The 26,693-nt window shown below is 35.9% G+C and overlaps 1 protein-coding gene and 2 long non-coding RNA genes across 64 annotated transcripts in view; all 3 read left to right on the forward strand.

The window, feature by feature from the left end:
• The first annotated feature begins 3,716 nt into the window (after positions 1-3,716).
• Positions 3,717-5,175, forward strand: LOC148781153 (uncharacterized). Its single transcript, XR_016059211.1, has 3 exons — positions 3,717-3,867; positions 4,597-4,717; positions 5,069-5,175. It is a non-coding gene; the product is annotated as an uncharacterized LOC148781153 (long non-coding RNA).
• A 4,325-nt stretch (positions 5,176-9,500) lies between these two features.
• LOC110006603 (uncharacterized) lies at positions 9,501-21,321 on the forward strand. Of its 50 annotated transcripts, none has more exons than XR_016059214.1 (13): positions 9,516-9,935; positions 10,999-11,086; positions 11,213-11,302; positions 14,392-14,493; positions 16,879-17,065; positions 17,164-17,233; positions 17,470-17,614; positions 17,714-17,828; positions 19,016-19,141; positions 19,400-19,582; positions 20,034-20,179; positions 20,302-20,363; positions 20,861-21,321. It is a non-coding gene; the product is annotated as an uncharacterized LOC110006603 (long non-coding RNA). The 50 variants fall into 50 exon arrangements; XR_016059217.1 differs by having other exon boundaries at positions 17,470-17,608; XR_016059222.1 differs by having other exon boundaries at positions 9,517-9,946.
• A 1,058-nt stretch (positions 21,322-22,379) lies between these two features.
• LOC148781154 (pentatricopeptide repeat-containing protein At4g18975, chloroplastic-like) overlaps positions 22,380-26,693 on the forward strand; it is a 94,831-nt gene continuing 90,517 nt past the window's right edge. For 12 of the 13 annotated variants that reach the window (XR_016059276.1, XM_088871892.1, XM_088871887.1 and 9 more), the window contains exons 1-3: positions 22,380-22,739; positions 24,826-24,919; positions 25,097-25,176. The gene's annotated coding sequence lies outside the window, so the exon portion shown is untranslated. Of the gene's footprint in view, positions 22,740-24,825; positions 24,920-25,094; positions 25,177-26,693 lie in introns of those variants that run through there. The other variant, XM_088871898.1, reaches the window with a different exon arrangement.

Here is a 26,693-nt window from a genome sequence, read left to right on the forward strand (position 1 = left end):
AAGAGTGGCCTTTCCCGTCTCTCACTTTCTCTCCTTTTTCATTGTCTAAGGGGGTTCAATGATTGAGAACCCAATTGGAAAAATTTTCAGGCAAATAAAACTACAGAGCCTAATTTAGGGCGAGAGAGAGGGGGGGGGGAGGGGATGAGGGGAGAAAGTTAGGGCGAGGGTGTGTGAGAGAGAACCAGAGCCTTTTGGCTGCTGGATTTAGAGAGAGAGAGAAGGGGGGGGGGGGGGGGGGGGAGGGGAGGGGAGGGGAGGGATTGAGGGGGAGAAAGTTAGGGTGAGGACGTGAGAGAGGGAGCCAAAGCCTTTTGCCTGCTAAATTTAGAGAGAGAGACACAGAGGGAAAAAGAGCGAAACTAGAGACAGAGTGTCGGAGAAGGAAAAGCAAAAAGCTGGAATGGAAAAAATAGTGACATTTTGAAATTTATTTGGGATGGAAACATAGTGTAAAACGTGGTATATGGGTTTAGGGGGTTAGTAGAAAGATTTTTGGGAAAGTTGATGCCCCTAGATACATTTCAAATTTGTGGGTCTATTGGAAAATCAGATACAAAATTAGGGTCTACAAAGATATTTTCCCTAAAAGTAAAGCCTTGATTATCTCTTGGGCCCATACCAGAGTAAATTGGACTTGAAGCCAGTTCAAAACAGAATCCAGGGCCATTTGGTGTGGGAGGAACATTTCATGATCAGAGGGAAGATCCTAATGATCTATTTCAGTCCCACTTACAAGATGTGGTGCAAATGAAGCTGAAACATGGGCTCAATTGATTGGACTCAGAAATAGACAGCCAAAATGGAAAATATACAGATAGAGAATGTCCTCCAGTGGGCAACTAGAAATGCCAGCCCCTAACAGGTATAATTGCATTAACCAAGCAAATCCACTTTTAACCATTTGAGCAGGGACACAAATGAGTTTGCTGACCAACTAGCAAAGGATAGGGTATCGAAGGCTTCACTTGAATTCATAATTTTGTAGAAAATAATAGGTGACTTTTATAATATGGCCCAAACTGTCTCAGAAACAAAATAAAGAACCTCTTTGGACTGCTGATACCACAGAAAGGGCATGTAAGTCTAGATTTGGTTCAAATAAGGGTGTACAATCTCTACATGCAACTGATTTCATGGCAACAAGCCATTTATTACATATATACATCTTATAAAAATGAGAAAATATGTCTCAACAACACAATGGAATGCATGAAAATCTGAAACCAAACAAGCAAATGAGAATAAAATCAGACATTTCCCACATTTCTGGGTGTTTAAGCATGCCAAAGAGATTTAACTGGTGCAGGTGACAGCCCACAAAAACATCAACACCATAACATGAATTGCTTGTATTGCTAATGAATAAGAATAATCTTGATCAAACATATATATATATATATATATATATATATATATATATATATATATATATATATATATATATATATATATATATATATATATATATATATATATATATATATATATATATATATAGCTATAATCTAAAGTTTGCAACTCTTCAAATTACAAAGGTTAATGAAAGAATGAGTTGTGACGGTAAATTTATGGATTAGGTGTCCAAGTGTTTTGATGGCTGCTATCTCAAAAAATGGTGCATGGAACCCCCTAAACAAGCGCTCAATTAGCTAAAAAGAACGAAAAAATAACTAAACAACTTCTCCAAATAACCTTCCCATTATAATATGCAGAAATTTTGTGAAATAAGCTATAAAGCATAGAATTGTCATGATGGTAGATACCATGCCCTGATTTTTACCATATTTGCAGCATCATTTGACATTGTAGAGATGAAAAACTAAGGCAGTTATACTAGCAAAGTAGCAACAGGAGATTAATTTTTCTTTCCATCCCTCTTGCATCTACGCACAAGAATATGATTTTCAAAAGCCAATGGATTTCAACATGAAGTTGTACCTTAGTGAGCGGTGAACTTAATTTCTGAATGACATCAATTATGTGATCGGACTTCACAGCCTAAAAAGAAGAAAAGGCACAAAAGCAATTTAGTGAATAACCTATAACCTAAAACCTAAACAATTCAAATATTTTGAGCCTATGCCCAATCTACCTAAAAATCTGCAATTCACCAAATACAATACAAAAAAGACAATACCCATGTCTGTTTCTTAACTCGATTAGAGACCGATGGATCCAATCCAGGGAATCTAGCATAATGCACATCAAATTAAAGTGTTATTCCATCCAGAAAATGCAACCAGATCAAAGGCACGCACTAAATCACCCTCTATCTTTCAATTATAATACGAGCATGAAATAAACATCCCACTAAGGAATTGAACTTACCAGCGGAGAATTTCTATCTTCACCAATATAACCTGAAGATGATTAAAAGAATAATCAGAGGTTGCTCATCAGCCACTCATAAATCACAGAAGTTAAATGACCGTATGCTTGAACATTTCACCTGTGAGAAAAACCAAAATCTAATGCAACAGAGATCCAAATGAGTACACTCCTTTTTGGGTGGGCTCTCATTGTTGAGCTCGTCATCTTCGCTTGAAGTACCCTTCACCATTTTCTTGATTGCAAAAGAGGAAGAAGAAAAAGATTAATGGATTTCTGATCAATGACGAATGAAGCCTTATGGTTCAAACTGGAGGAAGAAATTTGACAAGATGCATGTTGGCTGGCTCTGTGATCAAGAAATGCAGAGAGAGATGGATCGGTTTCTGAACAAGATACAGAGAGATAGAGGAGTAGATCAGTAGATTCTTAATGGGGACGTCTACTTAGAGAGAGAGTAACCTGAGTGAGAGAGAGAAAGGAGTTGCAGCCAGGCCTTTTGTGTTTCGCTTGAGCAAGTCAAAGCAAAGGGAGAGAGCCGTTGCCTCAGAGGGAGAGAGCCGTTGCCTTTGAGAGAGAAAGAGCCGTTGCCGAGAGAGAGAGAGAGAGCCGTTGCTTTTAAGAGTGTTGCCTTAGAGAGAGAAAGAGAGTTGCCTTAGAGAGAGAAAGAGACGTTGCCATATAGAGAGAGCCGTTGACATATAAAGAGAACCGTTGCTTCAGAGAGCGAGAGAGCCGTTGCCGTACTTCGGTGGTGTTCTCCAAGTGGAAAATTGCATAAAACCCTAAAAAATAGATGGCATTTTACCCACGTTAAATTTTTTTAGCGTATTTTTTTTAAAAATTAAATTTTAAAATAAATTTTTTTTTTTCATAATTTTTATTTTAATAATTTATTCATAATTTTATCGATTTTCTCCTTTTTGGGATTTTAGACCAACTATTTATTGAACTCGGCTCGGCTTTTTCGCGCTAAAATGTCTCGGCTTGGCTCAGCTAACGTCGGCTCGACTTGGCTAACATCGGCTCGACTGGCTAATATCGGCTCGTTGCGGCTAACATCGGCTCGGCTCGGCTCAAGTCAATGAAACTCAACGTTAGATTTAGCTATTATGCAAATATCATAGTTGCTAAGTCTCCGTTCAAAACATGATTTTTTTTAAATCCGTTAAGAATCCTAATTTTTTAAAAGGTCTTCAAAAACTTGCTTTTTTAATAGTATTGATATAAATTCGTATTTTATCTTTTCTAAAAAATACTTACTCCTTATAACTTTATTATTTATTTATTTAATATTATTCAAAATAGGTTTAAAGAAAAATAAAGTTACAATAGGAGTAAATTTAAAATCTTGATTTAACAAAAAATACCATTAAAAGTTCTTTATCTCTATTTAGTTTTTCTCTCTAAGATTTGTTTTCTGGTTTCTGGATTTTTCAAACATTTGTTCCAAGAATCTTTGGGTCGAAAGGGAGATATTGGAGAAAAAGCAATTTATTCGTTGCCTCAGGATGTCGTCACACGTTAACTTACCCCGTAAGCAAAATGGTTCAATCGTCTTTGTTTCTCTTATTTTTCTCTCATCTTTGTATTAATTTACTTTGAATTTGTTCTGCATTTCTTCTGAATTCAACTGTCACAACTTGATTTCTTAATTTTAAGAGAGGCATGAATTGTCATAACATTCCCAACTTCATGTCCCTTTCAATTTTCTTTTCACCAATGATTTGACCCAATTTAGAGAGAGAGATGTTGTTATAGGAGGCTATTGGTAATACTTACTATTTTTTCTCCTTTATCTTCTTCTTCTGATATTGTGCTAAATTGAAACAGAAAATGAGAATGAGAAGAGTTCTTCATACGATTCCTCATATTGGTAATACTCTATGATTTTCCTGTGTGTTTGGCTTTGGATGTTTTGGTATTTTTTTAGGATATGTATTGTTGAAGTTATGCTTTCAAGGCTTCTCTGGTGTTTAATTTTCTTTTCCTTTTTTTTTTTTGGTATATGTATTTTTTTAATGAAAATGCCATCTTATGGAGATTCTAGAGTTCTTATAGGGTTTAGCGAATTGAATTGTGTTTCTAGGCCTTATTTTGTGGTTTCTAGTGGAATTTTCTTCTTTCTCTCCCCCGCCCCCACGCCAAGTGGAACGCTTAGCTGTCAGAGACGATTTTGGATCTCAAATGCTTAAATTTTTAATTGATTATCTTGTTCATTTATGCTTTTAAGTGCTTATGATTAGCATTTTTTTTGTTTTGCAGGGAGGGACGCTATATCCTACAAAAGTCAGACTCAAGCTTATGGGAATTCAAAAGAGTTGAAAGGAGGAAGAAGAATCTCAAGACTTGCTACGATTTGAAACTCAAGATCTTGATGACCAAGGTGGATGCAAAAACTTTATATGCGTTTTTTTTTGCTTTCATTCCTTTATTAAAAATTTGGTTTTGGAAGATGAGTTCCTTTTGCTTGTAGTTGCCCTTTTTTTATCTAAGTTATCCTTTCGTTGCTCTCTCTCTCTCTCTCTCTCTCATCACCAGTAAGATGCCCCTAATTGCCCTTTCTCTTTCTAATCTATCCTTTGTTTGCTCTCACTCTCTCTCTCTCTGAATCTTGTATTTTGTATGCTCTCAGCCTTATTTACCGGGATCGTAATAGTCTCTTTCTCTCTCTCAGAATACCCAATAGGCCATAACTTGTTTTGTTTATTCTCGTATCTTTTACGCTCTGTTTCAGTCTTGCATGCCCATATACAAAATGGATACATATATTTACAAATGTCAAAGCATGGTGTTGCTCCATTCAGAGTGAGATGGAAAGGTATGGGATTCTACTAACCTTTGTTAATCTATTTGTTGAAGCGATTTATTGGTGGTGATGAATCTTTTAGATCTTTTTTTTTTTGAGAGAGAGAGCAAGCGCTCAGCTTCAATCTCCACCTCGATCTCTCTATTGAGTGTACGACGCAACATAGTTCCTCGAAGGTAGCCCACATTTATGTCTAGCTAGCCTTCCTAAACCAGAATTGTGACACTTTTTCCATTCAGAGATATGTTGCTGCTTCTCTTGTTCCCACTACACAATATGCATGCCAAACCTGTCCCCACCAGTGCCTATCTTTCGGGATTCCTTCGATTCCGCCCTGCAGCGCGTTTATACATGGAGTATGTACTAAAAAGAATTCAAAATGACAAGTAGTCGCTCCAAACATAGAAAATTGAAACAAAACAATGAGCATTAGCAAGAGAAATAATGTTGCTCGTTAGCAGCCGCAATGTCAGGATACTAAAGGCTAGCAAGTCTATTGCACAGTAGGATAGATCGATTTTGGCATTACCAAAGAGCATTGCATTTGGCCTAAAGCCTATTGAAAAAAAATTTCCATTTTTTTTTTTTTATGATAATGTTAACTAATTTTTTTTCATGGTTCAATCACAAAAAAGTACAAGCATTTTCTTTTGGAGTCCGCATAGCGTGGCTGAACATGGGCCATGTATACCCAATCTGATGGGGATCCCATAATTGTATATAAAATTCACAAACCACTTTAACAAACTTCAGTTGCGAACCAGTAGTTTTATATAGCCAATCTTGGTCCATACCCAAGTCATAAAAAAATTGATTTCTCACTTCAATCATACCTAGCCAAGGGTCATGAAATTGTAGTAAAGAATTGAGGATATTGTTAATTGATGGAGCTTATTATAGTGTCTTTATTGTGTTGTGGCAACCCTAAATTAGTGAGTTTTGTTATCATGGAATGAAACAACATGTTGAAGCCCTTGATAACGATCCACTTCTTGTATTTCCAGAGGGATTTTGTGAATAATGTGTACATAGGTATGTTTAAGATGGTATGTAACTATGTGCATTTGATTTCATTTTAGGTGTACATTAAGAAATAATCAACATCATATGACTCTATTTGTGGACATGAATTTTGTTTTGGTCATTTATAACCTGGTTGTTAGATTTAATCATAAACTGATGAGCAATTGGTAAGATGCATAATAGCTTTTATTTTAGTTGGAATTCTTATTTCCTCTTCCCAATTCTATCTTGATAACTATTGAATTTTTCATTTGGCCCATGGGATCATTGGATCTGGAGTCATTTCATTTTGATTTGTCATATGCATGATGATATTGTGCACCTCATGAGTTTGGCAGTATTTAATCTGCTTATAGAACAAGTGAGTAGCTGAATGGATTTGATGAATCAAAGATGCAGTTTTTAGACATGTTTTGGTGTGTGGCTCTACCACTACATCCGATTAATCTGTTGACGCTTCTGACCCGATTAATCTGTTACTGCTTCTGACACACCAGTAGACAATCTGGTGAGGCTCACCAAGTATGTCATTTTTTGGTGACAAACATGGAGGCATTTACCTATTCACATCTGGAAATCTTTTTTATGTTAGTTTTTCTTATTTTTCTGTTACCTTAATTATGTATAGACACTTTGGTAAAAGAATAATATTTATAATTTTAAAATTCATGTTTTATTCTTTTAAGATGTTTAAGATATTAAGAACTTTTTGTGGTAATAGTACTAAACTGGAGAGTAATTTTTTGTATTTACCACCAATGATTGAGAGGAAGATAGATTTCTAACCCCCCTCGAGTGGGATCATGAGTTCCTTGGCAGCCACTCTCTGGTGCTTCCCAAGCCCGCCTCAAATCATAGACCTATCCTGCTAGATACCCAGTCCCTTCCTCGAGGGCTTAAGCCTTTTCGCTTTGAGCTGTCTTGGCTCTAAGAGCCCGGCTTCCCCTCTCCTACCTGTAACCATTGGGAGTCCTTCTCCCCCCTTGTGAATGGGTGGGCCAATTTTATCTTGTAGAAAAAGCTTCAAATGCTCGAAGTTTTCCTGAAATCATGGAGCTCACAGCTCCTTGGAAACTTATGATACAAAAAAGACTCCCTTTTGAGGTCTATTCAACATTGCGACTTCATTGAAGAACTTTGACATCTCTCCCCTTCTGAGCTGGATTCTCGATCCATCCACAAACATGATTACCAATGCTTCCTAAAGAAAGAAGAAATTTATTGGGCTCAGCGGGCCAAAGTCAAATGGTTCAAGCTTGACAACCAAAATACAATTTACTTCCACAAGATAGCCAACTGTTGAAGAAGGGAGAACTCTATTACCCACTTCAAGTTGGGGGATTGGATTGTTGACTATCCCAATCTCATTGAGGCAGCTGTTGTTGAATATTTTTCCAAGCTTTTCTCTTCCCCTTCTGGTCCTAGGCCAGTAATGGCGGACCTCTCCTTCTGTTCTATTTCTCCCTTATCTGCAGCCTCTTTGGAAAGCCCTTTTTAAGAGGACAAAGTACTCGAGGCCATTAAAGATCTCAATGGAGACCGGGTCCCCAACCCTGACAGCTTCCCCATAGCCCTCTTCGAAGTCTTTTGGGGTACCCTTAGGACTGATATCATGGCTTTCTTTTCTGAATTTCACTCTGGGGCCACTATCCATAGGGCGATGAATGTCACTTTCATTGCCAAGATCCGCAAGAAAGAGGGAGCAGAAGAGCATAAAGACTTCAGACCCATTAGTCTGATTAATGCTTCCTACAAAATTCTCTTGAGGGCCTGGCTTCTCGCCTTACACGTGTCCTTGGTCAAGTGATCTTATCATCTCAAGGGACCTTTGTGAAGGAACACCAGATTCTCGATGGGCCTCTACTAGCACACGAATGCATACATTCTCGCTGTAGTGCAAAAATCCCAGGCTTGGTAATAAAAAATCTTATGATCATGTGGACTGGGAAATTCTTGATGAGACTTTGTCCAAAATGCCATGTAGTGGAGATGGATCCAAGGGTGTATTTCAAAACCCTAATTTTGGGACCTTATTAATAACACATCTAGAGGTTACTTTCATGCTTCGAGAGGGCTCTGCCAAGGGGATCCCCTTTCACCTTTACTATTTACCATAGTGGCTGAGGTGTTCAGTGCCTCACAATCTATATTAATTATATTATATATTATATAATAATTATGTTATCTCATAGTATTATATAATTTAGGTAATATAATATAATGAAAAGATATATATTAATATATTATTACTTATTAAATAATATATAATTATTATTTATAAACTAATATATAATAAATAATAATATTATTTATAAAATAATATATAATAAGTAACAATACTATTTATAAAATAATATATAAATTCCTTCTTCTCCTAAGGGGAAAGAGCACTTGTCTTTCAATGAAGTACCGTATTTGATGATAAGAAACAGATTGAAGCATCCGCATTTCTACATTTGCGGGCTTAACTACATGCTAATCGCATCTATTTTTATATATTTAAATATTTTTGTATTTATTTTAATTTTTATCTAGTCCTCTATTGCCTTTTTGGCTCATCTTGGCTAACTCCGACTCGGCTATGGCTATGAAGAAAGAGGGAATAAACAGTCTAGTTGAGAGAGAAAATAGAAAGGAAAGAGATGACACATAAGCAAAGAATTGAGATATAGAAACCCTAATTAACTTTTAAAAATTTGAAGATTGTCTATTTCTGATTTTTTGACAACAATTTGTAGCCGAAATTAAAAAAAAAAGATCATTTAATTTGGGAATAAAAAATGAACTCCAAAATTTGCCTGATGTTCTAAAATTTCACTGAAATTCCACTATATCGCTATTTCAAAATTTCAATGAATTTCGTAAATTTCAAATTTCCACAAATTTTATGGTGGAAACGTAAATTTATGTTTATGGTTTTTTTTTTTTTCGTATTTTGACTATTTTATTTTTTTTCACTACCTCGGCTCGGCTTATATAGGCTTGGCTCGGCTTATGTAGGCTTAGTTCGGCTTGGCTTAGCTTACTTCGGCTCAGCTCGGCTCAGCTTGGCTTGGACAATATCGGCTCGGCTCAGATAGTAGGCTTTTATCGGTTAATTTTGGAAAAAAGCAGTGAAAATTTAATTCAAAGTTTCAAACAAGCCGCGCCAATATAAACTGCGCTAAGCCGACACAAGCTAAGCCGAGCTATTTTAAGCCGAGCTGAGCCAAGTATAGCTGAGCCGAGCCGAGTGCAGCCGAGCCGAGCCGAGCCGCACCGGTATAGCTGAGCCGAGCCAAGTGTAGCCGAGCCGAGCTGTATGAGCCAAAGGAATAAAAATAGGCAAATTTCACATGCCCGACCTCTTTTCTGATCATCTACTGCTCTCCTCTTTCTTTACTCTCTTCTTCCCCACTCACAATCTCTCTCCATCCCCCAAAATCTCTCCATCTTCCTTCTCTTTCAATTTTCTGGACTCTTCCCCCTCTTATACTATGGCAAAGTCCAACTACCCAGACTAACTTTCATTCACCCTATATAGATCCACACATTTTGCAAACCATCTTTCTCTCTCTTACCACAAACCATTTGTTTCTCAACAATCACCCCTCATGGAGGACTGAAGACCCTTTTTGCTGAAAGGCTGCTACATAGGGCATTAAAACTTACTTCGCAAGTTGCTCTAGTGGGAGAAAAGAGGAGCTCTTTTTTGGTTATGGATGTGAAACCTGGCAAGGCCATGTCTGCTTCCTTGGAACTCCTCAATGAAGCATACGATGAATGTAGCAAGGTTTGAGCAGAGTATGCCATGACTTCTTTTTTTTTTGTGAACGATAGAGTATGCCAAGACTTTTCACCTAGGTATTTGCTTTCTCTCTCTCGAATTGCTCTCTCTCCTATTGGAGGGAGGCTTGGGGGTGAAGGAAGTCGGAATGGGTACTCTCTCCTCTCTCTATCCAAATATTTCAGTGGGTACTGTAAATGGGACAGGCTTTTTTAATGTTTCCCTCTTTCTAAATTAACATTTCTCTCTAAACTAAATTATGTAGCATTATTTATACTCTCCATAAAGGAAAAAAGATTTATTGGCTACTTCTCTATTTTCGAACCTGTAATTAGCTACAGTACTCCTCTCTTCCTCTCTCTACTTCTCTTTCTCTCTCTTCTGTTTACAGTAATGTGACAAGTTTAAGATAGAGGTGGACAGTAATGTGACAAAATTTTAAGATAGAGGTGGACATTCAAACATGCTCAGAAATATGCATATTCAGAATAATTTATAGTTCATATATATGGAAAACTGGTAATGGCTATACTCATATTTCTAAAATATGAATATCCAGATTTTGTTTTGTCAAACAAAGCCTTAAAGTGCTAAACGAAAAGAAAAGAATCTTGTTTCCCTTTTTTCTGCACCATTTTTATTTAAATGAGAGATAACATATAGAGAAGCTCATTGCGATGGAAATGCTATGCGATATGTTACAGGGAGTGCAAACTCTATGGAAATGATAAGCCGGTAAGAATGTTGGCCATAACCCTCCAATTCTATTGTTGGACATGCACTTTCTGAGATATTATTACCAGTCGCTTTGCATTTGGTATTATATCTGATATCTGATATCTGCGATTTGGAGGTGTTTGGATTGAGTTGAGGCACGAGGGAGGTTAATGGTAATCATAATCTCGGAGATTTGCATAAATGTAACCGTGATTTTCAGTTGATGTAAAGTACAAAAGAGAGAGAGAGAGAGAGGATTTTTTAGGAATACTTTTTCGTTAAAAATGGGAGGAATGTGATTGGTGAGTATTTTGATTGGTCGATTATTTAATTGGTTAAAAATGGATTTCAGGAGGGGTGTAAGCGTGAAGTAGTGGAGGGAGAGAAGCCTTGTCCAATGATGCGTCTGTCAACTAAACATTCCAACTGCGAGTGATGTGGTAATTTCTGATTTGTGTTTCTATATATTTGTTGTGAGAGAAAATGTTCTTACTTGATTTTTTTTTTCTTTTTTCTTTTATTTATCAGTATCGAGTGTTCAGCGTGAGGTGGTAATATATGTGCAGGGAACAACGCTGAATTGCTTCTACGAGATCGACCACATTAGGCTGCCTCGTAATTCCCCCATTCACCTCAAGACCATTTGTGTTGTGCAGGTATGGAAACAAACAAAACCCTATTCCCAAATATTCTCAATGACCCCTCGAGTTTTACTTTTGCCGGTCATATTAGATAGTTTCTCAGATATTTGGAATTCTAACAAATTTCTAAAGGTGTTTCTGTTTCCTCTAACCCTACCTCAGTATCACCAAATCTGGTTAAGCCTACAAGTATCAGTTATAAGATAAGATATTCATACCATACTTATAAGAATTAGCCTGAATTACAACTTAGAAAGAAAGAACATGCAATGCACATATGGATTCTCTTATGTACACATAGCAAGGTTAGATGCATCCTAATCTCTCATCACCATCTTTTCTTTCTAGATAAAGTATTAGAGAGAAATTTATGGGATTTTGAGAGTAAAACTGCTCCATACAACTGGGTTTGTTGCATTCTAACTAAACTCAATAAACTTATTCATGAAACACGAGAAGTGAATCTATGAAATTTTTGCACTACAAATGAGGTTCAACAACGCCTCAACAAGGATGCACACCCTGAAGAGATGCCATGCAAAACAAAGGTCAACTCGTATTGACAACACCTATATGTCATTTCTCTTGTGTCCCCTTTTTTGAACTGTCTCGATTTGATGGTTTCATGAATTTTACATCTATTAATTCTTCTTTCTAGTTCATGGCATTGGTTCTATCAGATTTTGGCCTGCGTTAGTTCCAGGGTACAACAAGGGTACATTAAAGAACGAAACAAACATGAGAATTATATAAACTTGTGGGATCAATTTATGTATATGTAATTTGGATATGCTTTACAATGGTTTGTGACTTTTTATTGTCAAATGCCCTGTTTTTGTAATTTTTTTGTTGGATTTTTCTGGAATCTCCAACCCTAAACCATATTTTGTAATCCAATTTGTTATAGTCTTTTGAGCTTATTTGGATTCCTTACATGTTGTTTTTAGTTTTGTTTCAGGTTTAAATATTTTATTTTATTTATTAGCATTTTAAAGAAATCTTTTTTTTAAGGGGCTTTTGGGTCATGCACAGACCTAGTCCACTCAGCCTCGCACTTGGCTGAGTTACTCGGGCTGCTTCTAAGGCCCAAGCAATGTGGAATAACACTGGTTAGTATTAACCATGAATGTCACACACACAGACATGGCCATGGTGTAAATGCTCATACATGAACCCATTCATTTCTTTAACATTGGGAAATTTGGTAGTTTACTCATGAATATTATTTTTAATGGATTATTCACATAACATAGCGTAGAAGCTTGTGAACAAATGAGGCATGTGATGATTTTTTCTTTTTTCTTTTTTTTCTTTTCTACGTACTTGTTGAACATCTATGGGGATAAAAATATTTTAAGATCCTTACTAACTTCTTTTTTTTTTTTCTTATTTTTCTATTTTTTGATGGTTCGAGTGTTTGAAAAAAGCATAATCCAAGTTTGAAAGATATTCCCTTTAATGAAATATCTGTTGTAAACCTGAGACCTGCCATGAATGATGAGGTTTGGTTTGGCTGAAAAATGGTGATAACAAAGATGGCAGAGGTCAAGGAGGTAGGACATGAAACCTTGTGAGATCGAGGCATTTTTCTAGAACTTGAGAAGAGCTTAGGGCAATTTGGGATTTGATTTGGTAACAGATGGAGAACCTTGCATATGTATATCATCTGTAGTCCACTTTGCCTTGTACTTGGTCGAGTTAGCCCAAGCAAAGTGTTATAACATCGCTCAGTATTAACCATGAATGTCTGTCATGCATGAAGCCATTCATTTATTTAACATTGGGAAATTGTGGCAGTTTCCTCATGAATATTATTTTTAATAGATTTTTCACATGACACAACATAGAAGCTTATGGACAAATGAGACATGTGATGAACTTTTTTTTTTAGCAAACTTGTTAAACCTCTATGGGGACGAAAATATTTTAAGATCCTTAACTAACTCTATTTTTTTTCTTATTTTTTTATGTGTCGAGTGATTGAAAAAAGTATAAACCAATTTAGAAAGATAGTTGTTATAAACCTGAGACCTGCCATGAACAATTTGGTTTGGTGCATTGGCCGAAAACTGGTGATTATAGAGATGGTAGAGGTCAAGAAGGTAGGACACGAAACCTTGTGAGATCGACGCTTTTTTTTTAGCACTAGAGAAGAGCTCGAGGGACTTTGGGATATGATTTGTTAACAAATGGAGAGCCTATGCTTAGATGGTTTTTAACCTCCGCATCTTTATGTTTTCTCACCACAATCTTCTTTATATCTATGCTGTTATAGGTTTTCCTCATTGTTTTTGTTTGTTATATGTCTTCCATTTTTTCTATTATAATTGAATTTTCACTATGAGCACATCGTATTTTTCTTACGCTTTTATGATTCACCTGATTTGATCCTTTCTTGTCATGTGCTTTGTATATTGGGTTTAAAATTTCTTCAGAAGGACCTGGGAGAAATGCTCAACAATTTATGCTCTAAACGCTTGGACTATAGAACTGAATTTACAATTTATAAGAAAACTTTCTTCTTAGAGACTTTTTTTTTTCTCTTGACAATCCAATTTTTTCCCTCTAAACCCATTTTCTATCTCTTCTGGGTTGGATGCCTTAATTGCGTTTTTCTTTTACTCCACATATGTCCCCTCTATTTGAGGCTGCCTCCAAACCCTAGATTTATCACCCTAAGGTCGTCGGCATAGGACATTGATTGATTGGTATCGATGGATGCCTTAGTTTCATTTTTGTCTATTCTTCTTTTTTCTTAATATTTTTACCTTTGGTAGAGGTGATATTGATAGATTAAATGAAAGTAGACGTTGATGGTAATGGTAATGGTTTGACCTGGACACATGGTTTGGAGTTACACTTTTCTTTTTTACCTATCTGTCATCTTTTCCTATTAGATAAGGGCAAACTTTCTATGCTTCCCCTACAGCATAAAACTTATATACCTTCCCTTATCCAACCGTCCATCCTAAATGGACGGTTGAGATGGCCCTAATCACAGTGTCACATTACATCTGTAGGAGAAAATATTCGTAGCACTATTATAATTGTAGATATGGCTATGATTGCAAAAAAATGCCACATGAGAAGTTTATTTCTGGCAGGCAAGGATGAGAGATCCTAAAGATTCTTACCAGAGGCATTTCAAATGCCATAAAGGCTCCAAGAAGTTTCTTTGAAACAAACACCATAAACATATTTGACAGGTAGCTGCTTTTTTGTCGATTCATTATTTCGGAATTTGATGTGGTCTTTAGATTTGTTTTTGAATCCTTCTATTGATTTGGTAATTTAACATCGGGTTTTGGGGAGGGTGTTTAAAATTGTTTTTGTAGGCTCTTAGTAGAATTCCAATATTTCCCTGACAGCTTCCATTCCAAATTATATATGAAAGAATAATAAGAAAAACATGGCTACCAACACTGTAACAAGCGTCCGCTTCAGATCTGTTTCTAAAATGTTGGACAGTCTACGTTTGTTTTTAAAAAAAAAAATTTCAAATGTATATAAATATAAAAACAATGCTTTGAAAGCATGTGATTTGAAATAATGGGGGAAAAAATGTGAAGAGAAAAGATTGAAACCTGGGATATTTGATATAAGATAAAAGATAAATGAAACTAGGACTTAGGATATCGCATTGCTACCCAAAAATAACTAACCACTTTGCTAAGCCAAATCTGTGTATGTGTGTATGAGAGAGAGAGAGAGAGAGAGAGAGAGAGGACACCCTTGCATGGGAAGCTAAAAGGTGGATATAATTAGGATAAAAAATACCTTCCATGGATATATTTTGCACTTTCATCATCCAAATGAAAATTTAATTGTTAACTAACTATAAATGCAACTGAAGTTAAATAAACATTTAAGGAAGGCTTGAATGTTTAGTAGGCTTTGTAACAAGTAAGTGATTCTCAAGCAATATGTTAATAAGGTGCATATTTTAGTCTACATAAGCCTCCCAATATCCATGATAACTTTACACATGAATCCAAACTTTGCTCTCTCTCTACAAGTTTCATATTTGTCACAATCTTTCAACTCCTTGTTGTTTGCCATCATCACTTCCAAAATAAACAAAGAAACGGAGAAAAGATCTATAAATCGTTATCAAGAATAATGTAAACACCAACATTCTAAATAAATGATGGGCTACAAGACTTGGATGAGCGTCCAAGGTTCTGGGCTCATGTAGACACTAAGAATGTGACACACATGTCTAACACTACAAAAACTAAAATACTTTCATCGCTTAAAATCCCACCTCCCGACCCGTCGAATATATATATGAATGTGTTGTATCTAGAAGGGGCTAAGTTGCGTTTCTGACATGTATATTGGTGTATGACACTGACACTCGTACCCATATCCTTGTAACATAGATGATGGAGCTTTCTTATTTCTTAAACCAAATGGAAGAGCACCTTGATATTTTTCAAGAAACAAAAATATTTGTTGAGGGAAAGTAATTTATTTGGAAGAAAGCATAGACCTATCTTGGGCATCTTACAAATGGTTTTGTGAAGAACTCATTGCTTAAAGTAAGAACTATAGCCGCTTCATGAAACAGAGAGAAGCAACACCCTTGCAGTGATGTTCTTCAGAATCCATAGTTAACATGTAAGTCAAGTGCCATTATTTGAATTATGCAAAACAAGATAGAAAATCTAGGAGCGTAGCAGTGCTAGTATTAGGTATCCTGCTCTAACAAGAAATTGTGGCTGCTGTATTTCAAAAACCATACAACAACTAGTTTTCAAATCAAGAACTATGCTCTTACAGGATATTTAGCTGTTTCAAACCTCCTAAAAAAGCAGGGCACCTAGTCATTTTCTGAAACTACAAGTGACAACCAAGAGTTTTTCGATAATATAATGCAGTAAATTGGAAATTTAAACTCATTTTCACGTAGAAAGAGTAATAAATTACTATATTTTTATAAGTAAGCTCTAATCAATTGCTTTTGAGAAATCAAATTGGCGGTCTGCATCTACTACCCAGCTGGTGAACCATGTAGTTGTATGGAAACCTTCTTTGGATATCCCCATATTGTATAGAAATCCTACATCTATATCATAACAATGAGGAAAGTAACACTTTGAAGAAGGTTCTTCCAAAAACTGGTCATGATTCTTATTTGATGGTCACTAATTTTCTCTGACAGCAAATGGGCACAACTAGCCGCTGGACGAAGATTGACTCCCAAAACAGATATCCTTTTTCTTATATATTCCAGCCAATTGCCGAAAAGATCGGGGTTCCTAAATGAAATATCTTCAACAAATAATGCAAGAAATAAATGAATCTTTTTTTAAAAAAATAATAATAAAAAGAAGAAGGAAAAACCAGCCATGAAATGAAGCAATTCATTCCTACAGGGAACTTAAAATTCTGGTTCATTTCACTTGAACTATGAACTATGCACATTTCACATTAACTGTGAACTGTGCACAATAAATTATGTATAATTTAATAGTGCTCTAAATGAACATTCAGATATTTCTGTATTACATGTCCATGCATATGCTTATGTGTGCAATGATCCTATGATTTCATAGAATGCTAATTCTCTATCTGTGTATCGTTCACAGGACATATACAACAGATACAAGAACCAGATTGTAAAGGATCAAAGGTATTTGTATACTAAAGAATAGGGGATTACTCATGTAAGATTTCCATTGGCAAAGATGATGACGGCATGTTGCAAAGGCAACACCTCTCAGGCTGCAATTGTCTCCTGGTCCATTATGTTGTTGAGTGTGGCAGCACCTTAAGGTAAAGTTTGCAAGCACAATTTTAATATGAAATAAAGAATGCAGTGAATTACCGAAACCAATAATACTGACAAAGTTATCTTCACATGCATTCCCTAGTTAATTATTGGGTGACAAACTGAATTTGCCAACCTGTGGCAAGACCACATAAATGTTTCTCAATTGCAAGGTAAGAAACACCCCCTAAAGTCTACACATTATTCAAGTCCAAATCATCAACTGCAATAGTTAAGTTAGACGATAGATGCGCAAGGGGGATGTAAATTGATAGTATTCAGTAAATACATCTATACATGTAATGTTAAATATTGTCTGTTTATCATGTTAAATGTGTTAGAAAACCAAATGAGCTCCCATTAAAGATAGCCTTCAATAGTTTAATAGTGATTATGTATGGAACTCTAGGCCCCTGCAAGGTCCCCTGAGCACTGGGCCCTCTAGCACTATTACAACACAATTGTTTAATGAACTTTCATCGTGCAAGAGCAATTTGAGGGTGGATCAATGCAACCCATGGAAAAAGCATTCTGCCATTACTGACCTGGTTATAGTATAAAACTCGACATTCCTCTTAACTTGATGGTGAAGCATTTCAACAGATTGCTATGAAAGGAAGGGTCCATAGCTAATGGATTATGGATGATTGCAGTACTTCATGAACCCACATCTTGAAAGGGAGCCAAGCCTCAGCAGTTGGAGCTCACTGCAAAATAAATTCTTTCACCTTTGTATATGATATTCCATCATTTCACAGAGACAATCAGGTATGTTGTCACTTGATGAGTTCTTTTGTGCTTTGAATGGATACAAGTTGTATCATAGCATACTGCCTAAACTTTTCAAGATGAATATTATAGTTTCTACTGTTCCAAGATGAGTTGAATCTGTAAGCTGAGGGAAACCATTATATTCTTACTAAATGTATTTACTTTGCCTTAAGCTTTCTATCATCTTCCCAATGGCAGCTGACCAAGTCTCGGATGTAAACAAAGTTTTCTTTAGGCATGTTGTTTGATTCGAGGTTTAGGATGGAACTGTCCAATGATGAAATTCGAGACCTGATAATCCTGCTTTAACCCCTCAATCCAAATTTCCTTCCTCACCATGGCAGGGACAAGATGGTGTAGGTGCCAGCTAAATTAGGATTCTTTTTGGCAGAAAATATTTCTGTGAGATGCTTTGGCCAAGTGATCTTCCCCTGCCATTGCCAGCGAGGTATGGATCTCCCCAGCCCGGCCCAAAACCTACCTTCTAGATTGGTTATTGATTAGCAAAAAGTCTCTCATGGTGGACCACATCCAGCGTGGGGGAATACACTTCACTGACATATACAAATGTATCATGTACAAAACTGGAGACTGGAGACTAAACTGGTGTTTGAATATTTTTGAGCCCACCAAATCTCTTGAGGTGTCTTCCCAACATGTATGGCATGAAGCCAATGCTATCGTGGATAGCCTCACCAAAGAGGGAGCTTCCCAAACAAATCTTGTAACCTTGGTCTAGTGGGCAGTCCCTTTTTGTTTATTTTTTGTACAATTTTGTCTCTGTTTTTTATTAATTAACTGTTTAAGAGGTCTGGTTTTACACTTGTTATAAGTAATCCGAAAGAGTGAATAAAGAAAAAACGAAGTATTTTCTTTCCTTGTGGAACTTGCATAATATCTACAGTTGACTTTATCATTTGCCTGTTGTTCATGAAAATGGGAATGGATTTTGAAATAGTATTAATTTCTGGAAGTAAATCTTAGGTTTTGTAAAGAAATATTGGTTTTACTTCTGGGAATAATCACAGAAAAAAAAAAGCAAAGCAAAGCCTCTAACATAGTTTGGAAGTAAAAAGATGCATTTTATCTGTTAGCAAAATGGCTAGAACTCCTTGAATATTTTGAGACCCTCATTTCTAGTAGACAAGCATTAAAATAATTAGTTTGTGTATTTTTCTTATCAGTGGATGGAGGCCAAAATCTATGCAGTGATTATCTACGTGGCCAGTAATTTCCAAGATGCTTTTCTTTTTTTCTCAAAGCAGCTTTTCCTAGATATATTTGACACTCAAGTTATCCTTGATTCCGTTGTAAGTATCTATACTACCAAGACTCTCGTAGCTACTTTGTTAGCTGTCCAACTTCATATACCTCCTTATGAAGAGTATTTTCGTTCACTACATTTTTGATATACCACAACATTTGTGTTGTTTTCTTGTCTTTCAAATTATCTTTATTTGAAAATGATATTCTTTATGAGCATTGTATGCTACAAACATGTGATGTTCATATTTTGCCTCTTTTTTTTCGGTAACCTTAATCAAAGTCCTTTTATGGTGTATCTGCAGTGTCCTATTTAGTACCCTTTCTTGGCTATTTTCAAGGGAGAGAAAAGGCAAAGGGATAAATGAATGAAGAATTATTTAGAGATGTACTAGTTGGAGAGTACTACATGCACTGGTCCAGTGAAAGCAACCGCCAAAATAAGAAGGATAAACAAAATTTCATACGCCGCACTTGCATTTCCTATGGTTTATGTCTGCTCTTTTTTTTTGCCTTGTAATTGTAGGCGTGATATGTTATGTTAGTAGGCATTGTTAAATTAGGAGAGCTGCATATTCTTTTCTGTTTTATTTTATTTTTATTAAAAATAATTATGGATGTCATGGTGAAGACTCTCGCTTTTTCTCTCTCTCTCTCTCTCTCTCTCTCTCTCTCTTTCTCATGGTTTAGGCCTCTGGGCATTTGGCCATCTGCTGTAGTACTCATTTTGAAAGTCTTTTATATTGTGAAATACACATTTGCTAACTTGCAAAAAAAATGCTGTAGTACTCATTTTGAAAGTCTTTTATATTGTGAAATACACATTTGCTAACTTGCAAAAAAAATGCAATCTGTATATGGTATCTAAACTTTTCTATTTTTTCTTCATTAATGGACGTTCATGTCCTAAAAAATCTGATCTCATATTGTAATGTGTAGACATGTGAAATGGATTGCTTGAGCAATGTAGCTGCAATGCGTGATATAGTTTTTCAAGTGGATTTCCTGGCTCGAATGCTCCTATTCCACCTGGTGCTAGCTTTGGTTATCATCCTAGAGGTTGGGGCAAGCCTCCTGTTGATGAAGTAAGCTTCCTATTATTCTTGCATTCAAGCTATCGTAGTCTTTATAACATTTTGTATGGATTCTTCTTCTGTGCAATTGTTTATTCTTTTGTGACAGCTTCTGTGAAATTTTTTTTCTGTAGTTCGGACGCCCACTATATGGGAACGTTTTTGGTATCCAACAACAAGAACAACCAATTATGAGGTATGAAGATATGCATATGGGAAAGCCTTCTATGTAACCCCACCCACATATATAACATTTGTGACCCCTGATCTCAGCCATCAGATCTAAGTAGATCTATTTTATTTAGGTTCGCCCTAGTTTATGATGGAACACTCAAAATGCCATCCAAAAATATTTTGTAAAAAAAAATGAAAAATAAAACGGCATTTCGCATGACATTGTGGCATGAACAATTGTAGCCATCAATTTTGAATCAAACAGTTTAGAAGTGGGGTCACGTATAACGCTATGTTGTTCGGGTCACACAAAAAGCTTTTTGTATCCATTTTACACTTGGTTTGTTGAATTAATAGAATAAATCTTTTGTTTTATTATAATAAACTTCATGCGCGGGCAATTAAATCTTCCTTTGTTGGAAAATGACTTTTCATGTTATGGTTTTCTTGGTTTTCTTAGTTTTCTTAATGATGGCGATATCATTGTTGTCTCATTATGCATTTTCCTTTGATTGCAAGAGGAACTTGTTGATAACAGTAAGCATTGGGATGACTTGGAGGAAGAGGAGGAACAAATGGAAGACGAGGAATTGGAGGCCGGTATTCAATCAGTTGCCAGCATCTCTCTCTCTCTCTCACTCTCTCTCTCTCTATAAGAGGAAGCACAAGATGTAGGAAAAAGGAAGGGAAGGCAAAGAAGAAGGATTTCAAGTTTTAGGCACAAAGCTATACATCAAATTCGCATAGCATGAATGCTCCCCCTCCCCCATTGGATATATTCTGTTTGGTTAATATATTGTGAACTGTGAAATTTGAAGGACCTGACACATTGAAAGTTTTTATTGACATGTAAAATGTGAAGTGCTTTTGTCGCCATCTTGGTTCAATTAATGAATGGTCAGGGCAACTAGTTGTACTATTGAGGTAGGAGTGATGTTTAAAGGGAATTTGATTAGTGAATCCATTTTGAGTTCATCGATGAATCTTAACTGGGCCTACACTTGGTGGAGAGTTGGAAGTGGTTTTACTTTCTCTAGGGAAGCCATGACCTATAAAGCATGAATTTCTCAAAGTTCGCCTATGTGATGTTCTTGTTTTTATGTTTTGTTTCTTCTTTTGTGTCGACGAGCCACAAACACGATCTAAAGGAGCATTATTGTCAGCATAAGAAATGTCCGTTGTTGGCTTGAAATAACTGGGTGCGTGCCATAGTTAGCGATCCAAGGAATAATAAAATATCGGCATATCAAAATTTTGGTAATAAATCGGTTTATTTAAAAAGGACGGAGGAAAAAATCAGTTAAAAAATATGGATCACCAACAAAAAAAAGGTCACTTATAGAATCGTGAATATTTGGGATTTGGTTAAAAAAATGTAGTGAAAAAAATAAGATATGCAAAGATCATAGTTTGTAAGTCTCCCATTTAAAACACGATTTTTTCAATAAATCTCCGATTTTTTAAAATCTGTTAAAAACTCTGAGTTTTTTAAAAAATCTTCAAAAAATCGGTTTTTTTGAATAGTGCGGATATAAATTTGCATTTTATCTTTTCTAAAAAAAATCTTATTCCCTGTAACTTTATTTATTTGTTAATTTAATATTATTGAAATTTGGTGTAAAGATAAGTAATGTAACAATGAGTAAATTAAAAATCTTGATTTAACAAAAAATACTTTTTCATTTTATACATATTTAAATAAATTTTTTAGTTTTAAGTTTAACAACTTTTATATTATAATTTTTTCACAATTTTATCGATTTTTAGAACTCTGCTCGGCTTTAATCCGCGCTAAAATGAGCTCGGCGCGGCTCTATTTTATCTCGGCTCGGCTCGGCTCGGCTATTATCATCTCAACTTGCCTAATGTCGGCTCAGCTAATATTGGCTCGGCTCGGCTAACATTCTCTCAACTAGGCCAGAGAAACTCTATTATATTTAAATTAGCTTTAGATATTTTAGCTGAGCCGAGCTTAGCTGAGCCGACTTAAGCTGAGCTGAGCCGTTTTAAGCCGAGCCAAGCTACGAGCCGAACTTTTATCGTCGCAACCCTATTATCCACGAAAACAGGAAAATTTTAGCTAGAAGAGTGCTTCCATGGGCTTCTTCTGGTTTTCTGGGTTTTCAAATTGAGGGAAAGAATTGGAGAAGAGAGGGATGCCATGCGTCCGTCGACTGCGAATCCTCATCTTCTTTCGGAAAGTGTGCCCGAGTCTCTTGCTACCCTAGTTTTACCCTATTCCATTATCACCCAAGACCCCTTTGCCATCCTTCACTCGTTGCCCCAATTCACGGCTCTGGTTTTGCTCGGGTACTCATATGTTGGTAAACTTCTAGCAAAATCCAGCGCAGACAGCTTCCCCAAGCTTCAAATTCTACTCCGAAGATGGAGGATTGGGGTCAGTTTTCGTCTCCTTGCTTTCCCTGTGAACGAAGATGAACTGCAGTTGCAGTTAATATTTAATGTTTGGACTGAATTGATAGTTTGCATGCTTCAATATTATAATGCACTAACCATGGTATTGTTGGACCAAACCATGTGAATTATGAACGTTTGTTGCCATTGGATGTGTAAGATTATGTGTGTGCTCATGAGTGTTCCATGCTGATAGACATCAATATTGTGTTAGAAGGCTTATCATCTTGAAATAGGGGGTTTAGAGTAAAAATAGTCTGCCCTTTGGAAGAAGATGAAACATAAAACTAGGTGATGAATGAAACTTTTCTCAATAATGCATATTTACCTTCGAAAATATTCCTTTCTATAAGTCTTTTGTGGCATGCAATGAGAAACAGAGCATCCACATATGAACTTATGCAAAAATAGGGCTCACTGGTTCCATGTGGATATGTTATTTGTTGATATGAGAGATGGAACCTTTATTCTTCCTTGTTGCTTATCCAAATCAGACCTCATAAGGGTGATATCTATCAACTTTAGAGTAGTATTTGTTTAAGTCTCTAGGACTGACAACATCTCTATTAATTTTCAGTGGTTGTACCTTTTAAAATTCACAAGCCTCTGCCATTTATTGGTCTTTCTTTTAATAGAGATACTAGACTATAATGAATGTTTCTTCATGGAGAAAAAAGGACTATGAACTATGGCTTCATAGAGCTATGAGCTATCCTTGGATGCGTTTGGTTCTGAGTTAGCCAACTCATCTGCCACTGCATTTATCTTCTGAAAAATGTATTTAACAAGCTATTGAGAACTGGTCTTGGTTCTGCTAGTACTTTAGAAACTACTGATGGCTTTCCAAATTTTCTAGATCACAGTGGTAGTATCGAACTTTATAAAACTGACGGCTCATCTGCAGTTAACCCCATCTCACCACTGTTTTTTTTGGGTTTTGTGTGTGTGTGTGTGCGTGAGTGTGTAGAGAGAGAGTGGATATTGGTAAGGGCAATTGTTGAGAAAAGGGGAGAGAGAGAGAGAGGTACTCTATGAAGTAGAATGGGAGAGAATTTATGTATAACTATGTTTTCATAGGAGTTTGTCAAAAAAAATGCTATCTTTAGAGAGAGAATCTTGGTAATAGCATAGATAAACTTATGAGATGAGAGGTTCTTCTTTTGGAGTGAGGTTTAGGAAAGGGGAGATAGAATCAATGTCTAAGAGATAGAATATAGAAGAGAGTAGGTGAGACTTAGGTTGAAGCCGATTTCTAAAGGACTTTAATTATATTTAGAGATGAGAGCGAGAAAGAGAGAGAGAGGGAGAGGGAGGAAAGAGACAAATTGAAAGGACGAGCCCTTGGGATGTAAAATGGAGAGATTTTAGGGAAAGGGAGAAGTGATGGGTGCAATACATTTGTTGGTTAGGAACTAAAGTCGAGTGCGGTAAGTTAGAAATTTTAGTTTACATTGGTCATCTTTTGGGAGATTTAATTTGAATCAGAATACACACGCATTTCCAAGTTAACTAGTATCTAAGAAAAATATATTATCTATTTATTTTTTATCAAAACTCCTCTAATAGTAACACTCGTCAAACTGCAAAAGGCCTTGCAACAGACGAATGCACAAATTAAAGAGGCTTAGTACATAGTGCTTGTTTTTAAAATTGGCTTAGATTTATTGCCTTTGCATTTTCCTGGTTGATGATCAGTTATTCTTTCTTTTGTTTGTGACTAAGTAGATAGGAAAATGTGGATCATAAAGGATGGGAATTTTATTTTTTTCCATGGTTTCTAAGGAAATGAATGTAGAACCCTTGAGAGCCTCAAGTTTAGAAGCTGGTTTAGGCAATAATGTACTTATGTCTTGGTTTAAACACATGCCCATTCTTTAGATATATTTGATTGTGAAGGTTCTGGCATATTTTCTTTATTTCAACTAAAACCTTGACATTTTGGGTGTTGAAAATGGTTTTTCTTATCTCTTTTGAAGAGTGATGTGTATGACTTTTAAACTGAAAGCTACAAGGATTGATTTTCTAATACTTATGGGTAACTGTTAAGACTTACGAACTTTTTATTGTAGTAATCACATTGACAAAGTCGGTGAAATTTTTTGTGGGATTGCCATCTAGCTGGACTCTAAAAGTTGCACAAGTGCCTGAATTCTCATTCTAGAGGTAATTATTGAACTGGAGAAGATATTGTGTCTCATTTTTGTCTAAGATGCCCTTTTGTAGGGATTGTACTTTCTATTCAAATTTAGTTTTCTCTTGCATTATTTGTGAAATTCATTTATGTTTGGAGCTCAATTTTACTGAACTTGTACCTGAATTGACGTTTGATATTCAAACCAGCAATATTTTCGGGAGAGGTGCAACTATATAGTGGAAGACCCTAAACCACTATTCTTCAAGCTACTATCAAACCATTTCAGGTCAGTTATGTCACTTTTTCTGTTCTATGATGTGACTTAATATTTCTAATGGGCAATCTCAATACTGATTGTGACATACATGACCAGATTGATTTCAAGTTAATTAAACCTTGGTAATGCACATTCCATAATATTGCTTTATAGCATGTTAATCATATTTCTCTCTCGAACTCTAATTTACATGGGGAACAAAATGTCTTCTGAACTAGGGAATGTGAAGAAGGGGCTGTAGTCAAGATAAAGAGGAGGGTAGGTAGTGATAGTGGTGTTGATTGCATGGTTGCGTGAGAAATTTCAAGGCTGGTCATGGAGCGAGGTATTGCTTGCTTGGATCACCATGATTTGACATTCATTTGGTGAGGTCTAAAATGCATGGTCAGACGGTTTGTGGGAATAGAAAGATGCTTTTTTCTTTTTGGTTGTGGAGGAGGAACGGACAATGACGCTGTAAGGGTAGCGAACCAAAAGGCTAGGTTGTGGATGGTAAGGTTAGGGAATGCTGCAGGTTGGGTGGGAGGAAAGGTTAGGTTGTGGTTGGGGAGCTTTTGAAACACTTGCAATGGCCTTATTAATCATTTGATAAAAAATGAATGACAAAAACCAATCCAATTATTAATTTTTCTGTTATTTATCAATATCCTCATATACATATTTTGATAGAACCAAATGAGTTGGTCAATCATTATATCTAGCTGTTGTCAACAAGCATATATGTTGGTAACAAATATTCACCAATTTGTATCAATGTATACTTGGAGATTTGGCGGCTTTGGCAAAACTTAAGGCTATTTAGTTCTCTTTTCCAACCTGATCTTGTTTTTCAATAATGCTTTTTGTGTTTTATGATTCTAGTTTTTTCTTCGACCTCTAGGATGGTGTTATAACTTACTGATAAGAAAATATACATTGTTTACAATCTTTTTTGCTCTATTGTTTTGTGTAAGCAATTAACTGTAGTGAAGCTAGACTTGGACATTGTTTACAATCTTATTTGCTCTATTGTTTGCTCTATATATATTTTTTTTTAAATATAGCACTTCTATTTTTTTTGTTGCTTTATCATTTCGGAATTTGAGGTGGTCTTTAGCTTTGTTTTTGAATCCTTCTATTGATTTGGTAATTTAACATCGGGTTTTGGAGAGGGTGCTTAAATTGTTTCTGTACACTCTCAGTAGAATTCCAACATTTCCATGACAGCTTCTATTCCAATTATGTAGGAAAGAATAATAAGAAAAACATGGCTACCCACACTGTAACAAGTGTCCGCTTCAGATCTGTTCCTAAAATGTTGGACAGTCTACGTTTGTTTTTTTTTTAAAGTATTCCAAATGTATATAAATATAAAAACAATGCTTTGAAAGCATGGGATTTGTAATAATGGGGGCAAAAATGTGAATAGAAATGATTGAAACCTGGGATATTTGATATAAGATAAAAGATAAATGAAACTAGGACTTAGGATATCGCATTGGTACCCAGAAATAACTAACCACTTTGCTAAGCCAAATCTGTTTGTG

Source organism: Amborella trichopoda, chromosome 7 (genome assembly GCF_054954075.1).
Source record: "Amborella trichopoda isolate Santa Cruz 75 chromosome 7, AtrichopodaSantaCruz75HAP2 v2.0, whole genome shotgun sequence".
NCBI lineage: Eukaryota > Viridiplantae > Streptophyta > Magnoliopsida > Amborellales > Amborellaceae > Amborella > Amborella trichopoda.